This window comes from Sphaerodactylus townsendi, linkage group LG12, assembly GCF_021028975.2.
Source record: "Sphaerodactylus townsendi isolate TG3544 linkage group LG12, MPM_Stown_v2.3, whole genome shotgun sequence".
NCBI lineage: Eukaryota > Metazoa > Chordata > Lepidosauria > Squamata > Sphaerodactylidae > Sphaerodactylus > Sphaerodactylus townsendi.
The window spans coordinates 9,484,535-9,511,002 of record NC_059436.1 but is presented as its reverse complement, the minus strand read 5'-3'; the positions used below and the strand labels follow the sequence as shown (position 1 = coordinate 9,511,002).

Below are 26,468 nucleotides of genomic sequence, written 5' to 3'. Positions count from 1 at the left end.
ACTTTATTGTCCAAGGACCATGATAAAAGCATCCCTTCTCCAAAAGTGGCCCCAAAAAAGTGGTTGCGAATCTGGGAAAGTGCACGTTCCCAGTCAGTCATCAAGGCTTTGAGGATTTAGTTCATTAGCGCAAGCATCTAATGGGCATTGAATTGGAACAAGATATAATTGTTATGACACTCATCAAACACGGAAGATCAGGATTAATCTAATTTCACATTCAGGCAGACCTCTGAGCGTGGTTGAAGGAGGCTGGGTGGATTGCAAGATGAGAAATCTTTCGGATCCATTTGAAAGCAGCGTTCCACCATTCAAGTGGATGATACATAATACTAGAATGGAGACAGACAAGGAATCTTCTGGTCATAACTGTAATTTAAGAGATACTCCTTTAACGAGAGGCACTGATTAAAAAATAGGACCAAAACAACTGAAGCAAATTTAAAATTTCAATTTATTCTTCTATTTAAGCTGTTTTCTCAGTTGTGTCATACCTTGCAGCACTTCACAGATGAAAACAAGGGCATACTTGTAGCTCTGCTCATACCAAGCACTATTTGACAAGCTACACCATCTCTGCAGTTGTTTATTTAGCCATTGCATTTTTCAAAAAGAAAAACTTAAACCCTGTCTTTGCCAAAGGCTGGGGTGGGTGGGGGTGCACCTTCCAGCTGCAGCAAGAAACGAACCTGCCTGGCCCAGCCTTGCTGCCGTCTGGAAAGTTTCTTGCATGCCCAGCCTTGCTGTGGCAAAGGACCCACCCAATCAACCCGTTCACTGTGGCAGGAAGTGCAATTGGCAAAGGAGGGACCGAGTAACCAGCCTCACCCCACCTGGCTGCAGAGCTTGTCTGGGCACTTCCTGTTCACAACTGGCCAGGCAGTGTCTCCTTCCCTTCTTCGGGGCTGGGTCCAGGGCTTTCTTATGGTGATGTCTGCTATACAGAGGTGGGATCCAGCAGGTTCTCACAGGTTCCAGAGAGTAGGTTACTAATTATTTGTGTGTGCCGAGAGGGGGTTACTAATTGGTGATTTTGCCACGTGATTTTTGCCTTAGTTACGCCCCTCCTCTCCGCAGTAGTGCGCAGAACTTGAAGCAGTCTAGCAGGAGGTGCACCGGCGTGCGTGGCAGCCTGCGTCTGCGTGCATTCGTTTCCCGCCCAAGGACCAATGCAGCGGCTGCGTCCTTGCCACAGCCCCGCCCAGAATGCCCCGCCCCCGGAATGCCGGCCACGCCCCCAGAATGCCCCGCCCAGCCCCATTGGCGCTATGCCACAGTTTGAATCCCACCACCATGGGAACCTGTTACTAAAATGTTTGGATCCCACCACTGGCTATGTACCTTCTGCCCACAAGTGCCCTGAGGAGATTTTTCCCTCCAAAAATTTATTTGCTTAACTTTGCACACTTTGAGCAGCCCTGTCTAAAGCTTCCATTAAAAAATGTAGTGTATGAGGGCTGTATTTTGTTGTAAGTTCACTGTTTCACAACCCCTACATTAAAAATAAATATAAATGGGGCTTCTTCAGCTCAGATTTCCAGCCACCTCCCAGTAAGCCAATGAATGTCACTTATTTAGAATAAAACCCCTCCCCTAGTCAGAAACAAACAGGCACAAGAGGCTTTTTAAAAGTTAAAAAGAACTAGAATAAGAATTTATTTAAAAACAACAAAGATATTTGGCAAAGCAAAAATACCCAAAATAAAGTAGGTAAGTTGGTATTGGTACTATGTACAAGTAAGTTGATGTTGTCAGCTAGTTTCCATTTGTTATTCAGAAAACTTTTGCTTTCTCAGGTCTTTAAAAGCACATCCATCAGTCGTGTGTTTTCAAGGTTTTTCAGTGGTTAATACAGTTCTGCTCTTTTATCTGAAAACTATTTTACAGGTAAAGCACACGTTGAGCATTTGTACATCACAAAACCAAATGGTGGTGGCCAGGAAAGGACTGAAGGATTGTCTAGATCAGTAGTCTGCAACCTGCAGCTTTCCAGATGTTCATGGCCAATTGGCCATGCTGGCAGGGGCTGATGGGATTTGTAATCCATGAACATCTGGAGAGCTGCAGGTTGCAGACCCTTGGTTTAGATTAAAGAAAGACAAATCCAGGAAAGCTATATGAAGAAATAAATAAAATAAATACATATATCTAAGGCCAGATTTTAAGAGCAATTCATGCTGCAGGAACACCTTGTCATAGTTTTGGTCCATCTGCATAATATACTATGTCTGTATTATTTATTTACCCTACTTTTCTGCCTTCATTAGGGCCACCAAGGAGGCTAACAGATTAAAAACAGACATAATAAAATTACACCTTAAAAACCATTAAAACTCAACAAAATCGCATTATTAAAACAATTAAGATCAAGCTAAAATACACACGTACAATTAGAACATAATTAGAACATAAATGTACATAAAAATTAGAACAGGAAAGGAAGGAGGCGTCACTGGGGAATGTCAAATGATTTTTTTTAAAGTCCTCACCTACTGACAGAAGGCAGGAACAGAAGGGGACAGACAAGTTTCCTTTGGGAGAGAGTTCCATAGTTTTGGTGCCACAAAGAAGACCCTCTTCTGAGTTGCTGTCCGCCTAATCTCAGAAGGTAGGACATTTCTGGCAGGACCTCCAAAGAAGATTGTAGTGGTTGCATGTGGGTGTACTGTAGGCATATCAGGTATTCAGGTATCTCAGATCAAGATCAAAACCAGCCCCTAGAACTGCACCCCTAAACAGATTGGGAGATGCTCAAGATAGGCCTAGAATGGAGTGAAGAAACACTCCTTATGAAACACACCTTATGAAACACTCCAGTCAACACTGTACCAGTTGAAGTTTCTGAACACATTTCAAGGGAAGCTCCACATACAACTCATTACAGTAATCTAATCCAGGTGTAACCAGGACTTGTACCACAGTGGCTGAATCTTTTCGGATAAGGCCACAGCTGGTTGGTAAAAGGCACTTCTGGACATATCTGCCACCTGCTTATATAGGCCTGGGTTGAAGAGCTCTCCTAACTATGGATCTGTGCCTTCCCAATTCAGGAGAGACATTTAATCACAGGTTTGACCTTATGTGCAGCAGTAGAATTCCATCTTGTTTATCCATTCACATTCACTCCAAAGCTTCTTTCAGGCACTGGTTCAGGGTCTCTGCAGCCCCTCCCTCCCATGAGATTGGCTGGGTGTGTAGACTCCCAGGAACAGGATTTCAGGGTGCATTTGGAGGGGGAATATGGAAAAATTGTGGGTGGGAGTTGTGCTTATGGGAATGCCAATCTAGATCCAAACCATAACATTGATATGCGGACTGTAGAGGATGTGGTGAGGCTACTTGGCAAGAAAGGGGTCATTCTCCATAAACTCAGACTCACAGCAATGAAATTGGCTGGTGAGAAGGGACAAGCATCTTTGCTGATATTTGGGTACAGTTTTCAATTTCCTTGCCCAAAAGTCCAATTTAATTCTATCTTTTAAAATATATGCTACATATTCTCTTTGGGTACCTTGATCCCTTCTTTAAAGGTCAGTGTCCTCTCCCCTCCCAATCCTTCCATCTGTAGATCTTTTCACCATTAACTTCCTAACATAATGCTTGTGACACACACAGTCTTACATCTTTATGGAATGGAGGGTGAGCATAGACTGTGATTTTATGCAAAAAGCCCCATTTCCTAATCACTGCCATTATTTTGAGTAGTGTCCAACTTACATTTCTCCCTCGCTGCCAAAAAACAACACCACCTTCTGGTACCACTGCCAATACTTTATTTGGGAACCCTCTACAAGCACTCTGAGAAGTTAAAATCATTGAGAGTGGCGTAATATTGGATCTGGAAGGCATTGCTTGGAAAGATGGGGGGGGAGGAAGAGAATGTATTTACTGTATTTTTAAGAGCTTCTTTGTACATCCTGCCCTCCTCCCCCTCTAGTAGGATGGATTGAGGCAGTGTAAGGAAATCTGAATAACTAATCAGAGTCCTCATTAACCCCCTGCTGAGATGCTCAAACATTCACTTTGCTGTTTATGAAGCAGAAAAAAAAATCTGCATTAAAATTGATGTGTTATTAATCCCACTGTTCTAGACCTTGTGGGCACTGAATTTTCCTTTATTTTGCCTGCAGCCAAACAGTATGGGGGCAGCGTCTGCAGGGCACTGTGACTTTCTATTATTTATTGATCCATTGCAATGAGCCAGATTTCACAGTAAGCAACTTCTTAAGTCTAATCTTGGCTGTTTCATATCTTTTCTCTCTCTCTCTCTCTCTCTCTCTCTCTCTCTCTCACACACACACACACACACACACACACACACTCATACACACACACACACACTCTTCTCACACATTCTCTCAAGTATTCAAATTTATTCATACATAAGGACTGCGTGGTGGTGACCCTTGCACTTGCAAACACACAACTGTCTATGCACACACAATCCTTTGAGTGGATCTTCTCTGATTTACAGAGTTCCTAGCAGAAGAAGAATGCAGGTATCCTGTGGACTATCAGGGTCATTTCTGTACTGCTGCCCATGGTTGATATGTTTAAAAAGAAAATTTAACAATGAGGGGATGGGGCCTTGTGTGGTTAATTTTTTTTTAAAGGTGCTTTCGTTTTAAAAATTATAATTTCACGTGGGAATGTAAACATGGAAGAAATGACTTGCTGGACCAGTCCAATGACCTGTTCAGTTCAGCATGCTGCTTCCCATGATGGCTGAACAAATTCCTGGGATGGCACTCCCCCAGTAACTGGTGTTCAGAAATATCTGCCTCTGAGCATAGAGATCCGTTTAACCACCATGGCAAATTAGGATTGCCAACTTTTTTTTCTAGCAGGGTTGCTGTGGCTATTAACTACAGAAGTGGCGTGATTCCATAAATGAAACATTTCGTCTCATGAAGAGAGGGTGTTTTGCTGCCCATGTCTGTAGCTAATTGTGGATTTCTGTCCCTGGTGGTTTGATGCCATAGTTTTCAAACATGCCCCCTGATGGTGCACTGTGAGTGGCTGGGGAGAAGGACATGATCTGTACTTTTTTGCTGCTATATTTTAATGCTATATTTTAATGGGTATCCTTTAATGTTCTGTTCTTATTTTTATTATTTTGTAAGCTGCCTTGGACAGGTTCCTAGAGAGGTGGGATAGAACTGTTCTTAGTAAATAAAGATAGATCTGAGTTAGACCAGCACGGTGCACCAACCCTTGCAGCGTGCCTGGGGATGCCTGGTTCCATGTCTGGGAAGGATGTTAGCACAGCAGGGCAGGTGAGAGAGAGAGAGGTCATGGCTCAGTGGTAGATCATCTGCTAGGCATTCAGAAGGTCCTAGGTTCAATTCCTGGCATCTTCAGTTGAAAGGATCAAGAGTAGATGATGTGAAAGACATCTCCCTGAGATGCTGTTGAGCTGCTGCCAGTCTAAGCAGACAGTACTGACTTTGATGGACCAGTGGACTTGAGCCTGTATAAGATAGCTTCACGTGTTGACATATATTTTGAGAGACCACCAATTCCCTGGAAAAGGGGCGTGATGAAAACAAAGGACTGGTACTCCTCCTTGGCACTGGATCCAATGGGATCCAAGCAGTGGTGGGATCCAAAAATTTTAGTAACAGGTTCCCCTGGTGGTGGGATTCAAACTGTGGCGTAGCGCCAATGGGGGAGGGCAGGGCACGATGGGGGTGTAGCTGGGCATTCTGGGGGTGGGGCATCCCTGGGCGGGGCTGTGGCAAGGACACAGCCACTGCGCCGGTCCTTGGGCGGGAAACGAATGCACGCAGGCGCAGGCTGCCACGCACGCCGGTGTACCTCCTGCTAGACTGCTTCAAGTTCTGCGCACTACTGCTGAGAGGAGGGGCGTAACTAAGGCAAAAATCACGTGGCAAAATCACCAATTAGTAACCCCCTCTCGGCACACACAAATAATTAGTAACCTACTCTCGGGAACCTGTGAGAACCTGCTGGATCCCACCTCTGGATCCAAGGCAATGCATACAGTGCTAAATAGGCCTTAGATCAATGAAGAGTGAGCCCTCCTGAAGGTGTGGGGGAAACTGGGGTATCTCCATGGTTTTCCTACACCAGTGGTGTCCACATTTCATTTTGGCTTGCCAGGTCTCCCTTTATAACAGGATACCTCCCAGCCAGCAGCCTTGGACTCTCACAGCCATTCAGTATGGCAGTACGGGGGATGGGGGTGGGGGGTGGAATTAGGTGGAAATTACCATTGTTCTAACAATGGCTGATTCCGCATGGGCCAAAAACAGCAGTGTGAAAATGGTGTGAAAATGGCGTAAAAGGGTTTAAAACGGTGTAAAAGGGTTTATACTGTTTTCACATCGTTTTCACACCGCTGTTTTTGGCCCATGCGGAATCAGCCAATGTGATGTCACTTCCAGCGCAAAACTGGAAGTCACATTTTTGGGTCGACACTCTAGGACTGTACTGAAACTCCCACTGAAACTTGCTGTTGAAGCAATGGTATTTTAAACATTCCCACCAAGTTGAGCCTCCTGCCAGTTGCTAGCACTCAGTTGGCAACCCTATTTCTGTAATTATTGCCCTATTTCTTCCCCAATCCACAGAAATCTTCCTTGGTGTAGTTGTGCAACAGAGCCCCCACACCCCCAGAGCTGCAGCTTGTCCTGCCTACTGAATGTTCTTACAGGCACAGAAGCTAATGAAGGCAATGAAAGCTACTGTAAACAGTCAGCCTGTTGAAATATGTACTGAATGGACATGAGGGAGTTTAGTGTCTTCAGGGATCTCTTGTAATATGGAAGTTTACAGCACCCCACTGTTTCTCAGTTGTAACCTGCATAAGCAAACAGGAAGTGTTTGAAAGACAGCACAGCTTTTCAGCACTGAAACTCTTGGCACCACACACTATACTGCTTGTTCATTTTTATATTTATATAACCCTGGCTGTACCTAATGCTCAGAGCAGGATACATTTATTGCTGTGATATTTAATCAGTCAATTAAGAACATTTTGAATCAGGTAACAGGTACTTTCAGAACAATATTACTTTCCTTAAGTGTAAATTCCAGCAAATCTTGATGTAGCAGCTTTCTTCCTCTTTCATACCACCTCTTATGAGGTGGTTTGGAACATGTAGACGTTACCTTTGAATATACGCTTATAGCCCACTTCTTCAAAGCATGAAAAGACCCAGATCCCTTCTTCTTACACAAGAGGGAAAGCCTATTTGCAGATGGCACTTATGGTAACAAGTTCATGTGACATTTGAAAACAGAGTGCTTTATCTTCAGCATTATTTTTGCATATGCAAATATATGCAGTTGACGATAAAGGAATCAAACTCATTAATTAAGGACACGAAATGATTAATCAACTAATATTTCTTTAAACAATTGGACAGCCTTAGTTAAGCTATCTTTCTTCAATGGCATGTCTCAAAGCTTTGCAACAGCAGTCCCCAAAGTTTTTGAGCCTCAGCATCTTTGGAGTTTTGACACAGCATGGTGGGCTCAGCAGCAAAATGGCTCCCATAGAAGGCAGAGCCGTCCAGAGAATGGCTGCTGTGGCTGACCATCAGTCACACAATGAAGATTTTTGTGCTATGATGGCAAGCTGTGGCCAAATCAATATTTTTAAAGGCTTGCACAGACAATCTCTCCTTACAAGAGAGAAAGGGCAGGGGGGATATAAATCTAAACTCTTCTTCTTCTTCTACCTGACCACTCAGAGTGCCCCTGCCATTTAAAGGGTGTCAACCTGAATTTTGGTCATGGCATCAAAATCCCGATATTCCCTTGCCAGGGAGATTCATCTACCGGTATTCCTCTTGATCAGTTAGAACAGACAATATTGGGCTACATGGACCAATTGGTTTAAGTATAAAGCAGCTTCAGGAGTAAAAAATTAGACATCAGGCATCTGATCTTTCATTTATATCTTATTCATTGTCTTTGTCTGGACTTGGATGGCTCATCAGACCTCAGAAACTAAGCAGGGTCAGCCTTGGTTAGTGATTGGATTAGAGACCACCAAGGAATACCAGGGCTGTCATAAGTCAAGTGCAACTTGATGGCATTTCACACACATACACATACACACAGACAGACAAAGAGAGATACACACATTCTGTGTCTTTACCCTCCAAATTCTAAGTGCTGTTATCCTCTCTCTCCTTTCCCCTGTAATTCCTAAAGTCAATTTAACTTCTTATCTCTGATGTTATTTTGGTGTGATCATCACATGCTGCTGAACAAGTTCGGCCTTTTCTGTCTGCCTTCAAATTCCTTCTTGTTTTGTTTGTAGCCATAAAAAAAACCCTCATAATGCCTAGCCTGAAATAGCTCTAAATGTTTTAATAAAAATGAGATTGCAATATGGTCAGGAGTCAGATGGAATCCAGCCCTTTATGGACAATAAGCCTCATAAAGTACATTTCATTACTTTTCTGGAGTTGTCGTCATGTTATGTTACTAAAGTCAAAGCAAAATCATGGTTTTTGTGTGGTTTCCCCCTTTTTCCCCCTTTGCACCACCGTCCATCTTGGATTTGTTTCGTTCATTCCTTCTGACATTTTTTAGAGAGGAAGAAGCCAGTTCTGATCTGGGCACACACATGTGTTGTATGTCTCTCACACAAGGGATCAATATGCAAGCAGAGGCAGTTTGATAGAGTTTGAGCTCAAGCTAATTTATTAGTGGATTCAGCCTCCCCCGCCCCCGGTTTGCAGACTCGCTTACCTCCCATGGTGTTCTAGTACAGCCAGACTGGCTGTTAATTAGGCGTTTGGGGAGACGCAGCTTGAGATCTGCACCATTGACCATTCTGCAGCCTGCGGGCCGTAGTTGGCTGTAGGGGGAGCAGGTTAATCGTAAATCTTTTCAGATGATAAGATTTTTTTAAACATTTGATGAAAGTTGGTCGCTCCAAAATCATTTTTTTCCAAAATCATTTGTTTACAAGCAGTGGGAAAGCACTTTGGGGACTAACAGGACCCCTGGAAGAAATGGGGATAAACTCTTGCATACGCCAATGGCTCACTTGATAGATGGATCCACTCAGGCCATGCTGTTTTGCCTTACTTCACCCCCAGAGTTTTAGATGCAGCATTGCCGTGTGTGAGTGAGTGAGTGAGTGAGAGAGAGAGAGAGAGAGAGAGAGAGAGAGAGAGAGAGAGTGTGTGTGTGTGTGTGTGTGTGTGTGTGTGTGTGTGTGTGTGTGTTGAGTGAAATCATATTGAATGGGGGAAGGGAGAACACTTGCTTGTCAACGTGTATGGTTGATACAATCCCATATTTTTCATGTTTGGAAATGAGTCTCCTAATTTTACTGACGTATGTTGAATTTTTGAACTTCTAAAGATGCTAGCAATTTGAGAGTAAACTGCTGCAAGGCAATAAACATGCATTCAAAAATGCATAACATATCAAGAAGTTCTTTCTACGATTTAGAAAGATGTGAATTTACAGGTAACGATTCCAAAATTCTTTGGCATGGCACACTGCGACTTTCATGTGGCTCTCTATGCCCTTTGCACTGTTGTAGTATCGAAGATCCTCTTGTTCTCTTGGTGTAAAATGCCTACTGCTGCTTGCCTCTGTCAAATGCTGGAAGAAATGGCCTTGCTCTATTGTATGCGGCAGCATGAAGCAAGAAAGAGCTACCCAAGCAAGGCTATAAATTCAGACAGCTTGGCAGGGGCTGCAGTTTCCTCATTCTCTCCCTCCTTTCAGTTTTGCCTTCTTTCTTTCCCCCTGTCATATAAATTGTTGCACTTACACTTCAAGGTATGGCTTATTGGCAGAGAAAATTAGATTAGGAGGGATATTTTTCAACCCGAGAGCTTTCTTTGGGCAGTCGCAAGGAAAATGAAAACAAGCTGAAACATTAATTATGGGGTGGGGAGAGAAATCTGTTTTATTTCCCCAGGCTCAAAAATGTCAGGTGCTACCGAGTCGCCAGAGACGCTCTTTTCTATACCTAAAATGTGTTTTATGAATCCCCAGTTGCTTGGATTTGCACGCAGCTGTAGTGTCAAGTTTGGAATGCAACACTGTATAGCATGACAGACAACTTTTGTGCATGGTATCATGAACTTTTAGCAGTGAGGGGATCATTCACATCTACCAGCTAGAAAGAAAATACAGCTAGGGACCAAATCCACCAAAATCAATCGGCCCAGAATTTGAGGTTGGCCCAGTGGGCCTTCTATTGGGAACCAGACTTAGTGGAAGTTTGGCTGTGGGATCCTGTAAGGAAGCTTTTCAGCCTCACCCCCCATGTTGGAACTCCCTTCCTCAGGGGTTAAGATTAGTTATTTCCCTAAAGGTCTTAAGGCTGCATTCAAAACCTTGCCACTCAAAGAAGGCATTTGAGTTAGATCGATACGAAATGGTGTGGCAAGGGGCTGGCCCTGTTGGGTAACTGACGTGTTGATTTTCACTGCATTTTAGCTGAATGTTTGCGATGTTTGACTGACTTTTGTTGTATTTTGTGCGTTGTAAACTTCCTTGGAGTCTTCTTAGTTGGAAGACAATGTATAAATAAAGGAATAAATACCCCCTCACCCACACACCCATCCGCGCACACTCAGAGAAGAGCTGTAGACTAGACTGCTCTTAGGAATAAAATTCACGGATAACCTCTTTTTTTATCTTGAGGTCAAGGAGCAACTTTGAGTTGATGAAGAATAGGTAAATAAACTTATTTCCCTTTCGGGATGATTATTGTATTCATATGTTGCAAACAAACTCCAGTTTGCTTGTGTCAAGAATTAGACTGATCCCTTGTCAGGCATTCCCTCGTTCCTGTCCAGTGTTTGAATTGTTGTTTATATGTGTTCATATCTATTTCAGCCCTCGTTTTAATTACTTTAATGGTGTGGTTTGGGGGGAGGGATTATGGTTGTTAAAGATAAAGTTTCATCATGTATGTTTTAATTTGTTAGCGACCTTTGTGGCCCTTGCAGAAAGGTGGGATGTACATTTTGTAAAATACTAGGTAAAGAAATACACAGACACTGTGGATCTTCCAAGTGTCATCATCAGTAAAAAGATTTTACAAATTAACAGTGGAATCAGTGGAATTAAAAAGGTGTAACTCTGCTTGGAATTGTACTTCTAGGGTTTTATTTTTGCAGTGTTCTCTAAAATATACTGTAAACCAACCGGCAAGTTATGACTCAAAAGGCCTTGTTCTTCTCCAAGCCTTACTGTGTATAAATATTGTGACAGAACAACTAATATAAGCAGTGATGCAACTATCTAATAATCTCATTTCAACCATAGTCATTGTACAAATATAAGGAGAATTTGTGCCCTGGGAAATATCTGATTGCACCTGTCACTTTCGATCCACTCGTATGTGGAAACTGATGCCTTATAATGTAGGGAAGTAATAGCACGAATAAACATACAGATCTTGTGCAGAATAACATCCTTTTTAATGCAAAAAACTAAGAAACTGAATAACTTACACCCATCTATAGCTGATGGTTCCCAGAGAAGGAACAATTTTGCTCAGCAGTATTAAGACAAGGGGGGGGACTATTTGGGTAAAAAAAGATTTTGAAAATAGTGCTATGTGCGTTATGTCAAAAATATAGCAGCCTAGATCCAAAGAAATGTGTGATTAGTTTTCTTGTACGCCCAAAGGGACTTGGGATTTGACTTTCTCAGGCAGCCCCCACCCTACCCACACAACCACTTTCGAAACTCAGCAGTGTGCTGTAAACTCTTGCTGTTCAATGCAAGCAAAAGCAAAATCTCATTTGAGAGCATGCAAGAATAATTCCAGGTTCGCCTGACATAGTTTTTTTGGATCTCAGCCATCATCTGTTGCTTAAGTTAAAAGAATCTGGGAAAAAAAGGAACAGATGAAGAAACAGAAACAACATCTAGGAAATTGTAGATCTCCTGGAAAATGGGGGGTTTTGTGGAAAGCAAATAGTTGCTGACTGAAATTATTTTTAAAAATATTTATTTACTTATTTATGATATTTATACCTCACCTCATACTATCATCTCTAGACAGCTTACAAAGATTAAAAAAAACAATTAAAACAACAACTAAAACATCGTGAATAAAATATAACAACTAAAACAGCAATAAAAATGGCATTAAAATAACCCCACTCCCACCCACCCCCACACCAGCAGGGTGTAGAGGGGGTTTCCATGGAGGCTAACTAAATGCCTGGGTGAAAAGAAAGGTCTTTGTCATCCACCTAGACCCATAAAGGCTAGGCACATGGCAAATCTCCAAGAGGAGACTATTCTCCCAGCAGGGCTGGAATCACTGAAAAACTGTGCTCCTGGTCCCAGCCTGGAAAGGCAGTGCAGAAGGATATGATGATTGATGGAAACAAAAACCTCAGGGAAATTCAAGAGAATCAGCACAGTTGCACACCCTCTGCCCATCCAGCAGAGGTCATTTACCAGGGTGATGAATGCTGTGTCAATCCCATCCCCGGGCCTGAAATCAGATTGGAAAAGTTCCAAGGAATCCACTTTGTCTAGAAAAGTTTGTGTCCAGTATTCATTGTCTAATATGCATAGAAGCGTCTTTCTGCTATCATGAGTCATTAAAAAAACAGGGATCCTAATAGTTTGTATGGCCTATAACGGGTGGCCAACCTACGGCACTCCTGATGTTCATGGACTGCAATTCCCATCAGCCTCTGCCAGCAGTAGCGTAGCACCTGCAGGGCGTGGTGAGGGTGTGGCGTGGCATTCCAAGGTGTGGCAGGGGCACAGGGTGCACATGTGCCTCGGGCACAATTCCCCCTCACTCCTCCCTTGCCTGCCAGCATACGCACTTTTCAGTGATGATAGGAGCAGAGCTTCCTACCAGAGTCCCATTTCTCCCTCTCACAAACACATACATTTATTGTCCCCAGGCAAAGGGCTGTAGTTCTAAACATTTATGAATGGCTGCAATCTTTGAAGTCTATTTTTGAACGTCTAAATTAACTATTGTGCAACATATTCTTTATAGCGGCATTTGGAGTTTAAGGTTCTGTTTTCCATCTCTTCCCATACTCACTTCTTTGATTTGCAGTTGTAATTTTAGCCACAATGCATCTTTTGAATCAAGGATTTAATAGAATCTGTGGTTTTGCTCTGATAGAAATATTGCTCCACAAGGGAAGATTGTGTTCAGGGTAACCAAACCCTGTGCTTTCTATCAATATTTGCAAATTGCCATTCTTTATTTCAAGGGAAATTAATGTCAGAACAGTTTCTGGGTAGTCATGTTGGTCAGCCATAGAAGAGCAAAATTCAAGTCCAGTAACACCAAAATGACCAACAAGATTTCCAGCTTATCTGATGGAGGCGGTTTTGACTCTTGAAAGCTTATACCATGGAAATCTTGTTGGTCATTAATGTCAGAAGTTTGCTTATTTAACTTGCTGGTAGGAGATGTGTTGCATGATGCCATTGAGCAAATGTAATCATTTTTTTAAACAAACTACTCAGATTGGTAGAAACCTGTACGACCTTTTGGAATTACAGTCTGCCTTAGAACAAGTTTGTAAAGGCAGAATGTTGTCTTGAAAGTCCAGTGGCAGATGGGTCTCTTTCTCTCCTGTGGAACAGCACTGTTGTGAGCAACCTCTTACCCTGTGTACCACTGTGGTTATTCATGCAATCACATTTCCTGGAATGCATTAAGTATTCATGAAGATTTTGTTGTGCCTGACCATTAAGTATTGGTGTCTTAGCAGAAGCTGAGGGGTTGCAGAATAGTTCTTGGTTTGTTAAGGGATCACTGTCTTAAGGGATACTTTTTCTTCATGGCTGAGTCTTGACACCATGTTGATAGCCGACTGGTTTTCAGGTGGTTTACTTGAACTGCTGCAAATTTTCTTGTCCATTAAAGAGGAGTTTTGGTGTTGTCTGAGTTTGCTTCTCTGGCATGAACTGATCATCCAAGTAGCCGCTCTGTGAGCAATGATCCATGCAACACAGTTGCCTGGAATATCGCAACTTTATTCTGGAGTGGCCCACTCAATAAACCAGAAACCCCAATCCTAATATATCAGAGCCACTTTGGCAAAGGACCTTTCTGTGATTTATTTACATATCCTGTAATCCTGCAGAGCCCTGACTTGGATAACCCAAGCTAGCCCAACCTTGTCAGATCTCTGGGTCAGCCCTGGTTAGTATTTAGATGGGAGATCTCCAAGGATTCTGGGGTTGCTACACAGAGGCAAACCACCTCTAAACATCTGAAGCCTTGAAAACCCTATGGGCTCACCATGTCAGCTATGACTTGGCTGAGAACAAGAGCAACAATCTCTATTGAGACTAAATGAATATAATGTACCTGAATGTATATGCTTGTAGCAGCATGAAAAATTTATTACACATGATCCAAAAATTGTTTTTATCAGCACAGTGTGCTTGTAGCAAGACAAGTTGGCTATATAGCGCTTATATTGGCAGAAATATGGTAATAGATTATATGTACTTGTATGCAATGTGTACATCATAGGTAACACAGCCTTATACAAAACAAGTAGTCAATATAGTGCTTATATTAGCAAGAATATGGTACAGGTATATAACAGTTTGTAATCCGTGCATACAACTTAGGCAACAACAACCTTATGTAAAATCTAACAACATATGGCAGCCATAGTCAAAGGTTAGTGTTTAGATGGAAGACCTCCAAGGAAATCTGGGGTTGCTACACAGAGGCAAACCACCTCTAAACTTTTTCTTGAAGCCTTGAAGACCCTACAGCCTTGAAGACCCTACAGGGTCACCATGTTCACTATGACTTGATGGCAAAAAAGTAGAGAAAAGAAAAAAATCTTGCAGAGCCAGTCATGGTTAAAGTTCCAGACTAGGATCTGAGAGACCCAGGTTGGAACCTTCACTCTGCCATGAAGTTTGCAAAGAGACCTTTCTCCAGTCTAACCCACCTCACAGTGTTGTTGGGAGGGGAAAAGTGGGAAAGTGGAGCAGGAGAAGCCTGGGCTCCTTGGAGGAAGGTCAGGATTAAAGGGTAATAATTAAACCTTTACAAAGCTAACAAATTGCTGAATTCTCCTTTTTGGTAATACCCCTCTTTACTGTGCACGGCATAGCTGTGCGGAGACAGGTGTCCTTTGCAGCTATCCTAGCTGCATAAAGAAAATCAATCTCTCTCTCAAGCCTAGAAGAAGTATTTCTCTGCTTAACTAGGCCTGTAGTTGTCCTAGCACATCTCTCGTCCAACAAAGAAGCCTGTTGCATCATTGGGGGGGGGGGGGATGAAATGAGTCCGCACACTTGTGTACCCATCCCTTCTCCTACCTTTAAACATCTTCATACATCTTCTCCTATTTAGAAGAAGGTTTCTCTAAATCCATTTGCCTGCTCATCTACTAAGAATGGCAAATGTTCATTCAATAATTAGCATGAGGAGAAGCTATTCATTTTCCCAACAGCTGGTTGAAACAGCACATTGAGTCCAAGGTAGCAAGCACAGGTTGTTCTCTGCACAGTTAGGTTCCAGTCGACGATATCTGATGCCTTAGTGGGGAAAAATGCAGAAGTAGTGCAAAAATTTCCACAAGTCAAAAATATCCAGATGCATCCTTATGAGAATAGCTCTACTTTGCCTCCTTGCATTAGTTTGTGTTTAGTCTTAAAGGCTGCCAAGGCAGATGCAAAAGCTGCCACTGTTAACTCATTATCCCCGTCTCCTATCAATTAAGAGGTGATGTTAAACAAAGGCAAAAATTCAATCCACTGTTTAAAAAAGGTCCAAAGTTCAACCTGGATTTCAGGTAGGTGGAACAGCAAAAGAAAGTGCAATTCTTTTGAGGTGACACCTCTAGAGGAATTATTTGTATCCTTTATCCCATCCTGCTGTGGAAACCAAGTACTGTTCACAGAGATTGCCAGAAGGTCTCCCCTCCAGCGTGGTGCAGTGGTTAAGAGGAGGGGGGCTGCTATCTGGAGAACTGGGTTTGATTCCCCACTCCTCCACCTGAGTGGCAGACTCTGGTGAACCAGATTTGTTTCCCCCCTCTTATATTCCTGCTGGGTGACCTTGGGTGAGTCCAGTTCTCCCAGAACCCTCTCAGCCCCACCTACCTCAGAAGTTGTCTGTTGTGGGGAGAGGAAGGGAAAGGAGTTTGTAAGCCCTTTTGAGTCTTCTCTACAGGAGAGAAAGGGAGGCTGTATAAATTCAAACTCCTCTTCAGTCAACCACCAGCTGTTCCAGTGTTAGATGCCTTCACACCACAATCTAGGACTGGGTTATAGATTTAGTTGAACTTCTGAAGACACAGATTCCAGCTTGTATATTGGTGGTGGGAAGTGCCGTCAAGCTGCAGCCAATTTATGACAGCCCTGTGGGGATTTCAAGGCAAGTGACACTCAGAGGTGGTTTGCCATTGCCTGCCTCTACATAGCAACCCTGAACTTCCTTAGTGGGCACGCTCAAGAAAACTAACCAGAGCCAATCCTGCTTAGCTTCTGAGATGTGATGAAATAGGGATGGCAAGCTTCTATTTTACATGTATTGGGCTTTCATGACCGGAATCACTGGGATGTTGCAGGGTTTCCAGGGTGTATGGCCGTTTTCTAGTAGCATTTTCTCCTGACGTTTCGCCTGCATCTGTGGCTGGCATCTTCAGAGGATCTGATGGTAGTAAAGCAAGTGGAGTATATATACCTGTGGAATTTCCAGGGTGGAAGAAAGAACCATTTGCCTATTAACAAGGGTAAAGTGCAGTTAGCAATCTTGATTTGCATGTGTTGGGCGGGATCCGCCCATTTAGCATGTGAGTAAGCATGAAGATAGCATAATCAATCAGTGAGGGCATCTGCATTGTAGTACATTTTTGTTTATTCTGCATAATGTTTAATATTTTCAATTGTGTAATTTTACGATCCATGAAGTTGTGTTGGTGTGTTTGTCAGGTTGTTCTGTGCCTCGAGTCCATTTGGAAAGGTCAGAATTTTAATCGCAAGGGAAACAAATGATGAGATAAGCAGCCTCCCTTTCTATTTCTGTTGTTAGCCAGGATGGGGAAGAATCTTTGGGCTGCGGCCGGTGGCGGTTCTGAAGATTGGAGTGGAAATTACTTACCTTGGCTTATGTTGCTTTCCCGGGTTGTTTTTGGAAAGATTTTCTGCTGCAGGGAAACATCCTCGCCCCCTGCAACTGATGGTTTTATCTGTCTCCTTTCAGGTGGTTCTGCTCTGGCTGGAAGAAGCAGCTTTTGTGTTACCAGGGAAGAAAGGGCAGAGGGGAGAGTTTCAAAAGACAAGCGGCTCCCAGAGCACACTCCATAGTAAGAACTGCATTTCCATAGTTTCTCATACTCACAGCAGAGCAGACTGATTTCCATAACTCGGACAAACAAACCGAAAGCTACTTTGCACGTAAAATTAGTGGGGAACAAACTTACAGACATTTTAAAGAATCCAAATATCTTTAATGAAACCATATATTAAAATAACCCCCCAGAAGTCTGTCTGTGGAACATGAGTACATAGCAATATTTCTTACTCTTTATCTCTCATATAAAACACACTTGTGCACACAAATGTATATACACATGCATGGTTTTATTTGGTTTTTTTTAATAGAAAAGTAAACAAGATAGCTTTATAGAGGGAAATGCTGAGATGTAAAAAGCTGTCTCTTTCTCTACTGAGTGAAGGCATTTCAAGATATTTTACAGGTATCTGGGAAGAAATACTCCTGTGCCATTTAACAATTTAAGTGATTAGTTTTTATGAAGGATCATGTTTTTTAAAAAATCTAGGCCGCCTAAAGATTACTTGTACGCAGAGCACATATTGTTTCTAATGGATGTGTGTAAAAAGGCCTTTGTTCCCTCCCTTTCCTTCTACCGTGAGTAGTCTTTTTTCCCCATCCTCTCCAGTTTGTGCACATTATGTGAATGCACATAAACACATACCTCTGTGCTGTCTCTTTGGATGTTCATTTCGTCTTCTTGCCTCTTTTGCCCAGCTCTTTGTTTTCTCCACTCCAGCTGTACAGATTCATTCCCCTACATTCTTTTCTCCTAGGGTTACCAACTCCAGGTTTAGATACTCCTGAATATTTGGGGGTGGATGGAAGGGTGAGGTTTGAAAGAAGAAGAACAGGAGGAGGAGTAGTTTGGATTTATACCTTGCTTTTTTTCCTGTAAGGAAACTCAGGGCAGTCACTTTCCCTTCCTCCTTCCCTGCTTCTTCCCAAACAGACACCTTGTGAGGTAGGTATGGCAGAAATAGTTCTGAGAGAACTTGCCCCAGGCCGCCCAGCAGGCTTCATGTGTAGGAGCTGGGATAACCAGTTCACCAGATAAGAGTCCGCCACTCATGTGGAGGAGTGGAGAATCAAATGCACATCTCCAGATTAGAGTCCACCTGCTCCTAACCACTATACCACGCTGGCTCTTTCTTTCTGCCTAGAGTTGCCAACTTCAGGTTTCAAAACTCCTGGATATTTGGCGGTGGAACCTGGGAAGGGTGTGGTTTAGTATCTCAACAGGGTATCAAGTCTACCTTCCACGGCAGCCATTTTCTCCAAGGGAACTTGTCTCTGAGCGTTTCCCCACTTACCATGAGCCCCCTATGCCGCACGCTACTCTCAGCGCGCATCATTTCTGGCGCATGCCTGGGCTTCCCCACGACCCCGCGCTCTGTGCGGGGTCATCAAAAGGCACCATTTTGAAGAGCGCCAGGGATGACATGCGCTAAGGGGGCGCGGCAGCGTCAGGGCGGCTGCGTTGTCACCACCCCTGTAGTGGGGAGTGCCGGGGGACCCCGCGCTACTTGGCTACAGTAGCGCGCAGCAGAAGGTAAGTGGGAAAACACTCTCTGTTGTTCAGAGATCATTTGGAGTACTGGGAGATCTTTGTGCCCCTTTTGGTGATTGCCAGCCCTACATAATTCATAGAGTCAAGTTTGAAGTGACTTGCCAGCACTTACACGCGCACAGTTTGGTGAGGTTGTGTTTGCATCTGTAAATGGGATGAAAATTCAGTTTTGGACAGCTGCATCCTAGGGTTAACACCTGACATGCCTCCAGTTTCCAGATGTTAATATTTCTGAAGTAAAACTTTGCTAGAGATTCCACAAGTGTATGGGGGGTGGGGGGATTTGTGCAGAGAACTTTGTCAGAATTCACAGATCCTTTCCCACCTTAGAAATAGCTTTTCTCTGCTCGCTGTGTTTAGTTAGTTTCAACAGCTTGGGGGAGGAACAGCAGGTTCTGTCAGTTCCTCTTTGTAGTGAGAAGGGTATTGATTTTCAAAAGAATCTCTGGGGCCACCATCTCCCCCCCCCACACACACACACACACTCCCTGGCAGGTTTGAAGGACCAGAAAAAATGAGAATGGGGCAGGTACAAATGTACTTTGAGAGGCAGACTTCATCCTGTATAAATGTAAACTGTTTCAGAAATCCTGTCAAGAAAGTATGGTTCAAGTGTATATAGATCACAACCTTCTTTACCCACCTATGAAAAGTCTTGATCTTGAATGGTCAGATTCTCTTGCAGAGGTAAGACGATCAGAGCTGTGGATGGGGCCACCAGGCTCATTTGTGACCTCTTTCCTGTCTGTTGTGGCTCCCTTCTTTCCCTCTGCCATGGTAATTATGCTGGAGGGGGCAGAGGATGTCTTTCTTGCACCCTTATCCGCCTCATGGGAGCCAGCCAATCAAAAAGGAGGACAGAAGGAACTGCTGAAGTACTGCAGACATAGTACTGCAGAAAACTCATGACTGATGGCAGGAAGGGTCCCTGGAGGCAAGGAGCCGTGGCTCAGTGGTAGAGCATCTGCTTTGCACGTAAAAGGTCCCAGGTTCAATCCCCGGCATCTCCAGCCAAAAGGACCAGGCAGAAGGTGGTACAAAAGATCTCTGCCTGAGACCCTGGAGCCTACTGGCCTTGATAGACTGAGAATCTTTTTCAGCGTAAGGCAGCTCCATGTGTGTTCATGCGGAAGGTAACCAAGTGTGATTCTCTTGTGCTGTGCTGCCACCAGGCTTTTGTCTCTTTGAGAAAGGGAAAATCAAACATTTCCTCAAGAGGTGCCCCCGACTCCTGGCTGCAGAAATTCTTACCTGCTGCTCAACGGCTGAAAATACACCAGCTCCACAGGTCACCCCATTCACATATCACATGGCAGCCGTAACATGTGAAGTGTTTCCCCCTCGTAGACATAAAGCAAGCTTTCTATCAGTTGTTTGGCAGCATAACTGTTGCTCGTGGTCCCTTTGGGTTATTGTGCATGGAAGATATCTCTCCTGATTCTCCCAAATTTGTTATGCTGTTTATTTTGGAGGGTAGAGCACCACCTATGAAAATAAAACTTTAAGTCTCTGTAGGTGTCTTCTCCTTCCTCTTTCAGATAAAGACAATGTTGTTTAATTCTGCTGTTCAAGGTCCATTAACCTTGGCGACTAAGTTCTCCCTGCCTGTTGCTGTTTTTATTCTGCCATTTATGCTATAGACACATCCCTGGAGCGTTCCAGGCTTAAAGATTGGCTGTGATGAGTTTCTTTGGAGGGGAGAAAATGGCTTATTTGTAATTGTTACCTTCAGACACATTATGGCATCTTCCCCAGCTCACAGCTTCTCATTCAGACATCTTTAGACACACACACACACCTTTCACTTTGAGAAAACCTCAAGAGATAGGCTGGCATTCTGTGCCCTGCACAAGACATGGCGCTAATGTGGTACAATGAATAGAGTCTGTGGCCTAGATTCAAGTTCCTACTCAGCCAGGAAGCTCAACGGGAGTTGTTTTATACAGTCTTTTTAAAAGAGGAAGAGGTAATCTATGTCTCCCAAGTTCACATGCTTCATTGGTGAGATCTCAAGTTCAATGCTTTGAACAATATTTTTTATTTTAGTGACTAGAATCCCAGTGTTGGACTTGGGTCTGCCATGGAAACCACCAAGTGAAGCAGCAGGGGGAAAATGGCACAACTGCCATGACATCACTTCAAGGCAGGCACTTGGAAGCCATGTCAACGTCTACAACACTCTAGGAATTTCCCCAAATCTCTATGATCTTTATCATAGAGATTGGGGGAATTCTTAGAGCATTCCAGCTGCTGTGACAGTACTTCCAGGTGAGCACCTGCCCAGGCTTTGCCTTTCCCAAATTCTCCTGGTGGTTTCCAGCAGAGGGCTAGCAACCATTCTCCAGTGATATGTTGTAACCTACTGTGGGGCTTCACAGTTTCATAGAAGAAAGGTTGAATTCATGGTTTTAAAACATTTAAAGATGATGTACATAGAGGTCATTGTGAATGTGCGCCATTCTTAGAAAGTTCTAAGTGAAGAAAATGGATGCAGAAACTTAGGGCACAGATAGAAAAGGCACAGTTGCACAGCCAGTAGCCAGTTGAATGCACTTTGAAACCAGTAGATCTTTAGAGAGGCTGCAGCGTTTGGGACTCTTTAGTTTGGAGAGGAGACGGCTGAGGGGGGATATGATTGAAGTCTACAAAATTATGCATGGGGTAGAAAATGTTGACAGAGAGAAATTTTTCTCTCTTTCTCACAATACTAGAACCAGGGGGCATTCATTGAAAATGCTGGGGGGAAGAATTAGGACAAATAAAAGGAAACACTTCTTCACGTAACATGTGATTGGTGTTTGGAATATGCTGCCACAGGAGGTGGTGATGGCCACTAACCTGGATAGCTTTAAAAGGGGCTTGGACTGATTTATGGAGGAGAAGTCGATTTATGGCTACCAATCTTGATCCTCCTTGATCTCAGATTGCAAATGCCTTAGCAGACCAGGTGCTCAGGAGCAACAGCCGCAGAAGGCCATTGCTTTCACCTCCTGCACGTGAGCTCCCAAAGGCACCTGGTGGGCCACTGCGAGTAGCAGAGAGCTGGACTAGATGGACTCTGGTCTGATCCAGCTGGCTTGTTCTTATGTTCTTATGATCATTTCTCTTGAGGGAGAGACATTCCTATAAAGTGGGAGTTGGTTCACAAATTTCAAAAGAGATGTTCTGTTACTTTCAGAAAAACTTGGAAATACTCCACAGAGCTGGACATATGAGAAAAAGTAGACCTGCATTCAGAAAAGTTTCTTATGCTTAGAATGCCAGGCCTGTTTCTAAGCTTTGTCCCCTGAAATTCTTAAATCCAGCTTCAGTGTTGTGCTTGGCGGGTAGATTTGCAGAGAGACCGTCATGCATCTGAGTACATGTATATACTGTGTATGTTTGAGGATGTGCTGAAGGAAATGTTCCATAAAGACATTGGGCACCTTTGTCTAGCCCTGTAAAGTTCTTGCTATGGGTCAAAGAAAGTCAAGCAGTTTGACTGCTTCCAGGACAAAATGATCCCCGGTCAATACTTCTCCTCTAGCAATAGTGGGTCACTCTGATGATCTCCCTGCAAACATCTCATGGTCTCACTCCACTGAGAATTCAGATTACTCATTCTAGTTTTCATGCCCTTATAAATAGGGTTTCCAACCTCAAGTTGAAACCTGGAGACTTCCCAAATAATAATGGATCTCCAGATGATAGAGACCTCTCTCTCTGGAGCAAGTGGCTGTTTTGGAGGGTAGCCTCTATGGCATTATATCTGGCTGGGTCCCAACTCCACCCCAGAATTTCCAAGAATTTTCCATCCTGTTGGCAACCCTACTTATTAAGAACCTGCCTGGATACGACAAAAGCAGGCTCAGAATAGGACCTTTCCGTGCAAGATGATTGCCTGTGAGCACTTTGTATTTTAGAAATTTAGTGGAGTACACATGCTCAACATGGATCCTCTGGAGAAAGGTAAGGAAAGTGTTCTTTCAGAAGGCTGTGTACCCCCTCCTGATCTAGCATCTGGAGGCAAGTTTCTTTTAACACAAAACAGCATGCATATATTTGGTGTGCAGAACGGCCTGGCACCCCAAGAAAATTGTAAGGGCCATGCCAAGAGATAGGGAATCAATTGGAGCCGGTTATGGGTTCTCTCCCATCTGAAATAGTTTGAGGGAGTGAACCTGGCAGCGCTGCACAATGCAACAGAGATAAGCTGGTGGATTTGGCCATCAAAATGCAGAGACCCAGGCAGGAAAATAATGAAATATTCAACCGCTATTTACGGAATTGATTTGAAGATCAAGAAGTTACGAGCAGCTAGATGAAAAGGATTAAGAACGAAGCGTGAGTGGGGAGATACCATGGAGCAGAATGAAATTTGCGTCTCAGTTGTTCAATACTTTATGTGGATTTTATGAACGAGGGAGGAACAGAGGGTGGATGCGTGAGTGTGCTCTAGCCCTCCTTTTCAAAGGGTGAGGCAACTGTTTCTTTTCCTGTGGGGTACACATGGCATCTCCCCCAGCAACTGTAGCATCCTTAGTTTTATTGTGGGTCTTGACTGAGCAAGGAAAGTGACCTCTTGACTCACCCCTGACCCTTCTCCATTGATATAATAGAGGCATGAACTGCAGACTGTGAGTGCCTTCTTTTATCGCACTGTTGGATGCGGGGAACACTTTTCATTCACAAGTTTGTGCTGCTCACAAAATATTCTCCCTGTTTCCCTGTATTCTGAGTCCCTATTAACAGTACCCATTCCTATCAGATCACTCTCTCCTTTTCTTGACCTGTTGGAAGTTGTTAGACTGAGATGCAATTGTTTTTTAGGGTTTGGCACTTTCCCCAAGACTAAAATGCAATTTGAAAGGGAATTACCGTATGTACAAATGATGCAGTGTTATTGCTAAGATGTACGAACTTTTGTTGAGACTGGAAACAGAAGGGAAACAAGTTAGAGAATGCATAATAAAATGGGCTACTAATTGTGCATATAATATCCCATGTGAACAGTGGGAGAATATATGGTCAAAGGGGCTTAAGTATACATTAAATTCTAACTTGAAATAGATTTTTTAAAAATGATGTGTCGTTGATACATAACACCAGCAAAAGTTCTAAAGATGTATAAAAATGTTTCAGATAAGTGTTGGAAATGTGAACATTGAGAGGGCCCTGTGGAAGGCTAAACAATTTTGGAGGTCAATACATATGATAATTCAAAAGATTTTCAAGACTAATGTACAAATAAAATTATTAGTAAAACCACTGATGCTTTATCCTTGCTTTCTCAAAGCACCCTAACTTTAATCCTAATGGGATATACATTCATTGTATCTGGCGAAATATAATCCTGTTCTCCCTCACCTCTGTTTGCTGGCACACCAACATCTTCACAGGTAGATGTTGCTGACTTATTTTAGCACTTAAGCCAAAAAAAAGATTGCTTATGCTTGCTGTAGGATAGTGCTATCATATATGCCACATTTCAGCATTGCATTCAAAGAGATTTACAATTAAAAATAAGAATGCTATTAATTTTACTGTAAACAATTATCTAATTTCATTTACTCCTGGAACCTGCGGTATGCTATCCTTTACCATTGGTTGATAGTGGGATGAGCACTCAAGAGACAAATTTTATGTCTGGGCTGTTAACCCAAGTAGGAAAAGTACCATCCTCCATGAAGCTGAAGACTTGTGTGAAACAAACTTGTGTGATCAACAAACACAGCCCTTACTTTGTAGACATTAACACGGTAATAACTTCCAAAATCGACTTCTAAAATTCTACAAAAGCAAACTGGGACCATACCTTAGATCAGTGGAGGCAAATCTTTGGCACTCAAGATGTTATGGACTACAATTCCCATCAGCCCCTGCCCTGATGGGAATTGTAGTCCATAACATCTGGAGTGCCAAAGGTTCGCCACTACGGCCTTAGATTCTGCAGTCCAGAGGCAAAGCGCTCACAGGGACATGTGGGGACACATGTCCCCGGGTGCACAGCAGCTGGTCACGTGGGGGGGCGGAGAATCACCCACACACACCCACACCTCCCCTCAGCCCGGCCCAGCCTCACCAGGCTGCTCCTTCAGCCAGCAGAGCCTTCGCCAACTGAAGGAGCAGTCTGGTGGGGTTGGGCCAAGGGGCAGCCAACGGCAGGCTCCTGCTGGCTAAGGCAAGTGGAGTGTGAGGGGGGTTGGGGGCGCCTGGAGACGGTGTTGCCCCTGCCATTTCCTCCACCCACCCCCTGTGCCTCTGCCGCAGTCCCAGGTAAAAGGAAAAGGTTGTTGACTACAGAGCAGAACACGACGTAATGCAAGTTTGTGCATGACAGAGAATTAATAAAACTTAGGACATTAACTATTCTTCTGCTTGAAATGGCTTGTGTTGCAAATAAATGCCATTCGCAGGCATATGTAGTCAGCCCTCTCAGCTGTATTTTCTTTTGAGTGATTCAGCAGCAAATATTTCAGCTGGGCATTTTTACTGCTGCATGAAGTCATGCCGTTAATCAATGGAAACTAAACACAAAATGAGTCTGAGGATCATTTCTCTCTATGCTGCCATTTCCATAGATGAATGGAGTACTAGGTAAGGATCTCTAGAGGTCACTTTAGTTAAATGCGAACAACTGCCAGTTAAAGGAGTTGGACTTCAGTCAGCTGCCTTTTATATTTTCTCAACATAGTGAGCTAAAGGGAGAGAAGCCAGCTTCCATTCTCTTCCAGCTTTCTAATACTTTGCCGTTGCAGAGATGTTGCAGTTCCTTTCAATGGAAGGATACTCAAGATAGGGTTTTTTTTAATGTATTTAATTTGATTTAATATCCCACCCTCCCTGGCTGACACACATATGTAAAAACAAAAATGTTACAAGAATAAATGATTAAATTTAAAATTTAATATCCTCCAATACGTAATATCCAGATGAGGATTTCCTAAAATTACACACACATATTCCCACACTCACCACAATCCTAACTAATGGGTGAGAGAGGAAGGGGATCTAGATTCAAGGGCCAAGATGGTACAGTTTAGGACTGGCTTCATCAGTTGTTAGCCCAGTGGAACATTTGTGGCTTACAGGCCCTGCGGAATTGGTTTGTATCCCACTGGGCCATAGTGTCTGCCAGGAATGAGTTCCACCAGACAGAAGCCAGAGCTGAAAAGGTCCTGGCTCTGGTGCAACTTGGCCAAATATCCCTGGCACTGGGGACCACCAGTCGATTGCCATCAGAGGACTAAAGGGTTCTCCATGGGCAATATGGGTAGATGCGGTCCCGAAGATACGACGGCCCCAGATTGCTCAAAGCCTTAAAGTTAGGACCAAAACCTTGAAAATGATCTGTAATTGAACTGACAACCAGTGAAGTTAGTAAAGGAGAGGAAGGGAAAGGAGCTTGTAAGCCTCCTTGAGACTCCTTACAGGAGAGAAAGGTGAGGTATAAAGCCAACGTCGTTGTCCTCCTCCTCCTCCTCCTCCTCCTCTTCTTCTTCTTCTTCTTCTTCTTCTTCTTCTTCTTCTTCTTCTTCTTCTTCTTCTTCTTCTTCTTCTTCTTCTTCTTCTTCTTCTTCTTCTTCTTCTTCTTCTTCTTCTTCTTCTTCTTCTTCTTCTTCTTCTTCTTCTTCTTCTTCTTCTTCTTCTTCTTCTTCTTCTTCCTCTTCT

At 43.4% G+C, this 26,468-nt stretch overlaps 1 protein-coding gene across 7 annotated transcripts in view; it reads left to right on the top strand.

Annotated features, from left to right (window-relative positions):
- Positions 1–26,468, top strand: part of PKNOX2 (PBX/knotted 1 homeobox 2) — a 352,275-nt gene that overhangs the window by 179,228 nt on the left and 146,579 nt on the right. For 5 of the 7 annotated variants that reach the window (XM_048512663.1, XM_048512660.1, XM_048512661.1 and 2 more), the window contains one exon: positions 17,177–17,279. The exons of the other annotated variants lie outside the window; for them this stretch is intronic. The gene's annotated coding sequence lies outside the window, so the exon portion shown is untranslated. The remainder of the gene's footprint in view (positions 1–17,176; positions 17,280–26,468) is intronic. 7 annotated transcript variants of the gene reach the window in all.